Below are 6,760 nucleotides of genomic sequence, written 5' to 3'. Positions count from 1 at the left end.
GTTAGCTTTAGCAGCTACATTTGTTTGTGTGTGTGTGGGGGGGGGGGATGGGCAGAAATAAGGTACCTTGTAGTCTTGCGTAGCCAGACCTTCAGCCGTCAGTCTGGAATCCATGGGCTTTCATTGGCCAAGGCCCGCCCATGAGGCTGTTTGACCGACATGTCAAACAACCAATCACAGTTAGTTTCATTTCAGCGTCACGTTTCAGGGCGTGGAAATGTCGCCACTAGGGTTGGGTATCGTTTGGGTTTTTTCGATACCGGTGCCAAATCGATACTTTTAAAATGGTTCCGGTGCCTAAACGGTGCTTGAAACAATACTTAATAAATAAATAAATTAAAAAAAATCCCACCCCCCCAAAAATTATGGATTGGCCATTAGCACTATAAACACATGATGTCTGTTTCATTCATACTGGATGCCAGAGGGCGCCCTCGCACAGAAAAGCCACATATTTAGTCACAGAAGTAGCGGATCCTGACCCTCCAGGAAATGCCTCATATGGACAAAGGCATTGCTATTATAGCTGTAACTGAGTAAACAGAACATATACACGTTTTGAATGATAAAACAAAGACAATAAACACTCGACTGCGACAATATAGATTATCTGTGTTATTTAAGCCATCTCTGGTGTTTCATAATTAAGTATATTTATAATAGGGTGACCATATTTTAGTTTTCCAAAAAAAGGACAGTAGGGGTATACTGTTAGGTGAAGCCGGTTCGTGGGCGGGGCTTCACCTAACAGTATACGTAGCAAGGTTTTTTTTTTTGTTTGCTTAAATGCTAGTGTTAGAGGGTAAATTTTAAATAAAAATAAAACAATTCAATAGAACAGAAAAAGTACAGATAATGCTAGTGTTAGAAGATCATTATTTATAATAAATAAAAAGAAATTAAGTGGAAAGAATAGAGAAAGAATAGAGAATGCTAGTGTTAGAGGCTCTTTTTTCTTTATAAATAAATCAAGTAATTAGAATAGAAATAAAATAGAGAGTGCAAATGTTAGAGGGTCAAGTTTTTTAATAAAAAAAAAAAACACAAGTAGATAAAATCAGAAGTAGCATTAGAATAGAGAGTGCTAGAGTTAGAGAGTCAAATGAAGATGAAAGATGTGTTTTCAGCCATTTCTTGAAAATCTTAAGGACTCAGCTGCTTGGATTGAGCTGGGCAGGTCATTGAGGGAACAGTTAATGTAGAAGTCCATGAAAGGTTTTATCATAGGTAGAATGCAAAATGTTTCAATACAAGCATTTCAGTCAAATGTAATTTATGCAATATTTCAAACCTTTAACCCACTTGGGAAATTCAACCCATGGCAACAGTTTAAAAGTAGCCCAATTCTGTGGCAAAAACGCGGACTTGGCAACCCTGCATCCAAGCTACTGGAGTCAAATTTGACTGATCACAGGTCGAGAATAAGGAGATGAGTGACAAGACCATGCTTGAGTATTTGCTGCTCAACAGATCCTGAGCTCACTGACAAATATCTGATCTTGTAAGATGTGCTCCCTTTACACAGAGTGAGTGTGATTGCGAAAGTGAAAGTAAACCGCGCAAAATTCATTCAAAAATATTTAAATACACTGCATCCTGAGAGCGGCTCCCTGATGCGCCAAAATTATATGCAATATTAGAATGTTTAAAGGAGTGGACATGAAAATCGCGGGAGCAAAACACGTGTTGCGGGAGCAGGCGGCGATGGTCAGATATTCAGCGGGAGGGGGATTAAGAAAACAGCCGAATCCCGGACATTTTGGCCAATTAAGAAATCCCGCGAGTTGTGCTTTTAAGTCGGAATGTGGAAACAACATGGACACTCTTGTTACTACAAAGATTTGTTGGATTTGTATTATTAGAGCTTTCCGACTTGAGTTCACGTGCATGTTCTCAGTTGGGAAATTATTTTTCACGTGCGATGCCGGTGATGATGCTTCTTAAGTCCGTTTCGGAGAACCACAGGACAAATATTTCAATCGATCGCTCAGGCATGGAACCGAAATGAGGCACCGAAATCTGTGTTCTGATTCGATTCTAGTACATACCGTTACATAGGTACCGGTGCCATATTGGTACCGGGTTTCGGTACCCAACCCTAATTCAGCTCCAATAAATGGTTTGCAAAAAGGAGACACAGGATAAATGTTTAATATCCTTATTTAATCACATTGGAATCGAAAACAATTCAGAAACTGAATTGGAATTGATCAAATTCAAACGATACCCAACCCTATTCATGACCCCTTTAAAACCAACATAGTGCAGACACAATGTCAGTCGGAGATTAGGCTCATTTAAGAGGATCAACACCTCCTCAGAACCAATCACTGTAGCTGTGTTTCCATTACCCTTCAAACAAAAGGATTGAGCTTCATTAAGTTGAAAGTGTCTGTAAAAAATAGCTAAAGCATTGAAAATACTAATTCCCACCAACAGGGCACTAATTAAGAAGTTCCGATCAACTGGTGATGTAATGAATCTGCGCACAAGAGGACATGCGTCTATAGCTGTTTCCATCACCCTGTTTTTATGTGCATTTTGAAGTATAGCATCAGAAACGAGTGATGAAAATGGAAAAAGGGTTAATATGAAAAATAAGAGATGGAAACACATTTGCCGAATAAATTCATCGATGTGCATCAAAACAGTCATGTGACTTTGCGCTTTGGGACGGCATAACCTGACTAACCAGTGGATCGTTCTTGTTCCACAGCATCTGAAATGTTGTACTCTAATGGTCATTCTTAAATGCCAGAGAAAAGTCTGTCATCAAAGTATTTCTGTATAATTGCCTCCCAGAACTGTCTTAAATGACTGTGTTCCCAAACAGCAGGGATCCACCTCTGAAAGCAGTGACCGCATTTATTGTGTTTCGTCTGCTTGTTCTGAAGCACAAGTAATTTATTATATATGAAAATTATTATATTCAGTGGCTTCTCCTACTTTTTCTTAGTGATATTTAGTGCCAGTTTATCAGGAAGTGAAGCAAATGTTTTATGCAATATTCCAATTTTGCGCACAAGTTAAATTCGCAACTTTGGATGGAAACCCAGCTTATATTGTCTTAATGCACAGTGAGGAGGATAGTTTGAGTGGCCAAAGAATCTCCAACGATCATAGCTGGAAAATTGCAGAAATTTTGTTTAGGAGGATTTCAAGAATAATCAGGAGATCCTGGACCTCTTTTTCACCTGATTTCCTCTGCGAGAAATCTTACAATGGGCAGTGGTTGGCTCTTCCACCTGGGCAAAGATACAAAACAAACCTCAAAATCAACACAAAATAGGTCACTGAACACAAAATGAGGGATTTGCCATGGCCATCCCAGTCCACTGACCCTGTCCTAAAGAAAACAAGTAGGGTGAACTTAAAATGAGAGTGCAGCAACATGGACCTCAGAATGTGAAGGATCTGGAGAGATTCAGTCTGGAGGAGTGGTCTCTGATCTCTTGCCAGGTGTTCTCCAATCTCATCGGGCATTATAGGGGAAGACTCAGAGCTGTTATCTTGACAAATTGAGGTAAAAAAAAAAAACTTGAATAAGAGGGGGGGTCAATAAGTGTGGCCAACATGTTTTGGATGAAAACATTTCATACTGAGATCCCCCCCCCCCAGGATCAGGGGTACCTGCGCAGCACAATGGAGTCTCTGATGATCACAGAATTGGAGGGTTGAAGCAGTTCCTGGTGATGATTTCATAGTGGAGATCCCTGGAGAGTAGGGCGTAGTGGAGGGAAAGTGGTCCTCACCTGGGGTCTGGCCTGCGCTTCCATTTTTGGTGCACCCAGGGTCAGTGTTCCCTCTAAGCTGCATGCGTGCATGGCCGCGCACAGGACACGTGCAAAAATTTGTTGGGAAAGCCATTTGATTGAATTCTTGTAAATGCAAAATAATTGCAATGCTTGGGCAAACCGCTATAGAGTTGGTGTCGCTATAGAGTTAGAACCAGTGAATGCGGTTTACAGGTTTCATAGAAAGAGAATGATGTGTGCCAAATCAGTCGCTGTAAAAATAAAATACTTCAATGGTTTAGAATGAAATAAAACGTCATCATGTTTTAAAGAAGAGTGGCTTGATTAAGTGGTGGAAATAGCAGATGATGGGCACAGAATGGTAACAGAACTCTGAGACATTTACGGTCACACATAGGTGTAGTAGTGTACAAACTCTACTGCAAGTTATCTTGATTAGATAACTAAATAAGAATTCACATGTTCACATTTTTTTGAAAATATTTAGCTGACAGATCTGTTTAAATGCTTCAGTTTTTTTCTATTCTATCAGTTTAAATGCTTCAGTTTGTTTTTTACTCTATTCTATCAGTTTAAAAGCTTCAATTTGTTTTTATATTATATTATATTATAAACCTAATAATTTACCTAAAAAAAATGAATTCATGAGCAATATCTGCTTCATTTTTCATATTACATTAGCATATATAATATAACACAATTTAATATTACATTATTATAAAGAATATACTGTACTGTTCTGCTTTAGATTTTTAAAAAATGATTTTAATAGAAATTGTGTTCTTGGTAACAACACTGTAAAAACAGGTTGTTTTTACAGTGTTTTCTCAGGTAGCCTAAAATGTGCATAATTTAGTTACATCAAGGAACTAGAAGTTGTTTCACCTGCCAGCAATGTGACAAGTGTTACACTAAAAAAGGAAACCTTAAAGTCCACATGAGAGTTCACACTGGAGAAACACCTTACACATGCACCCAGTGTGGAAAGGGTGGAAACTTTATAGTCCACATCAGTGGCGGCTCCTGCCAATTCTCTCGGGGGGCAAATGTTTGCATGATTAATGAGGATAGGTCACCCATTCAATTGATAAATTAACGGCTAGTTAAAGATGTAAAGGAAACTGAACTACTATAGTATTAATTAAAAATAAACTGACTCTAACAATCAATCTCTTGCTCTCCTTATGTTTCTATATGCATGTTAACACAATTCAGCAGCAAATGAAGAGTGAAGCCAGGATGTGGTTTTCCAAAAAACTTTTTACTTCAATCTTGGTGGTCCTAATTCTTTAATTGACAATTTATCCTTATTGCTACGACGACTGAATGGTATTTCTTTCAATGACACGGTAGAATTCATCTGCGCTGAGGTAACGTTCGCCAAAATGTCGATCAAGTTCAACTGACAACTGAATTTGAGTTGGCATAGCAGTCCCCATCTCTGTTTTTTTCTTCTTCTTCTTCTTTTTTTCACATTTGATAAAGATATTAAAGTAGTTTTTCATTTTTTTCTTGTTGTTAAAATTAAAAATAGTTTTTAAATATTATTGGATGTCACTGTTCCCACCAATCCTTGCACAAGTTAAGGTTACGCATAATGACGAAAGCACATTAGTGCTAGCCCTCCCGGAACTCATAGAGATTGCATTGCAGTGCCTGCAGTTCGAAAAAAATGATTTTTGTATGGAAGTCTATGAAGAGCACTCGGGGCGATTCTCAGTACAGAAATCGCCCAAAAAGGGGCGGTACTACACAAAACGCGACTCGACGCTGATTGGACTATTTAGAGGCAGAACAAACAGTGAAAGCTAGCGTAACACTGTGGTTGAATGTGAAAGAAAAAAAATCCCTCCCTTTCGCGCTTTGGTGGTGCGTCGCCCAATCGCCCTAATGGAGAAACCGCCCCTGGTCCACTTGAGAATTCATACTGGAGAGAAGCCTTTCTCTTGCCAACAATGTGGAAAATGTTTCACTAAAAAAAGGAACCTTTAAATGCCACATGAGCATTCACACCAGAGAAAAGCCTTACACTTGCCAACAGTGTGGAAACGGTTTCGCTCAAAAAGGAAACTCTAACAGGCACATGAGAATTCACACTGGAGAGAAGCCTTACATGTGCCATCACTGTGGAAAAACCTTGAGGTTCACATAAATTCACAGTGAAGATAAGCCTTTCACATGCCATCACTGTGGAAAGTGTTTCATATCTAAAGGAAACCTTAACAGTCACACGAGGGTTCACACTATAGAGGACATGTCTTTAGTGCGAGACATGTTTCACATATCAAAAATACCTGAAACACATTGGAAAGAAATTGCAGTGTTCCTTACTGTTGTAAAATATTGCAAAAATTGTCTGGGCATTTTTAAGTTGTGGCAGTTTAATTGTGTTCAGTGTAATTAAACACTTCTTTTGCATAACACTCGCAGATAAATCTTACAAATTACTAAAAGTCACTGTTTTAAATTTATATTTTGCACAGTGTGATTTTCAGTGCAAATACATGTTTTTTTTATTTAGTTTTAGTCTGTATTTTGTTGAACCAATATTGATTCTTAAAGGTTAAGATCAATCTTTTAGTCTATGCTGTCTTCAGTTGATGAATGAACAAAACCTCACTAAACATTATTTGTATCACACAAAGCTGATTGTGATTATAGGATACGAGGTATTTTGTGGCCAACTTGACCATCTCATTTGCTATAGTTTCAGATATTGAGTGGTAGTGGTTGTGGCTCCCTCTTCAATTGTGTAGAGGCATTCCCTCATATATTTGTTTCAGTTTAATACCTTTGGAATTAAATTATTAGTTAAACTTGCAGTGAAATGACTAGGGATGGGTACCGAAACCTGGTATTTAATCGGTCCTGGGGCTAAATTATGAAAGACTGGAGTATCGATAAGCTCTGACGTTAACGGTTCTTCTTGTAGCCTATATAAAACACTAAAACTGCCTGCACTAGGGCTGCACGATTAATCGTAATCGATTGTCATGCGCATTTTG

General features: G+C 38.4%; 1 pseudogene; it reads left to right on the top strand.

Annotated features, from left to right (window-relative positions):
* Positions 1 to 6,760, top strand: part of LOC107667689 (uncharacterized) — a 26,023-nt pseudogene that overhangs the window by 4,199 nt on the left and 15,064 nt on the right.

The sequence above is a fragment of the Sinocyclocheilus anshuiensis genome, unplaced genomic scaffold (assembly GCF_001515605.1).
Source record: "Sinocyclocheilus anshuiensis isolate Anshui unplaced genomic scaffold, SAMN03320099.WGS_v1.1 scaffold2193, whole genome shotgun sequence".
Taxonomy (NCBI): Eukaryota; Metazoa; Chordata; class Actinopteri; order Cypriniformes; family Cyprinidae; genus Sinocyclocheilus; species Sinocyclocheilus anshuiensis.
This window is presented reverse-complemented; position numbering and strand designations above follow the sequence as displayed.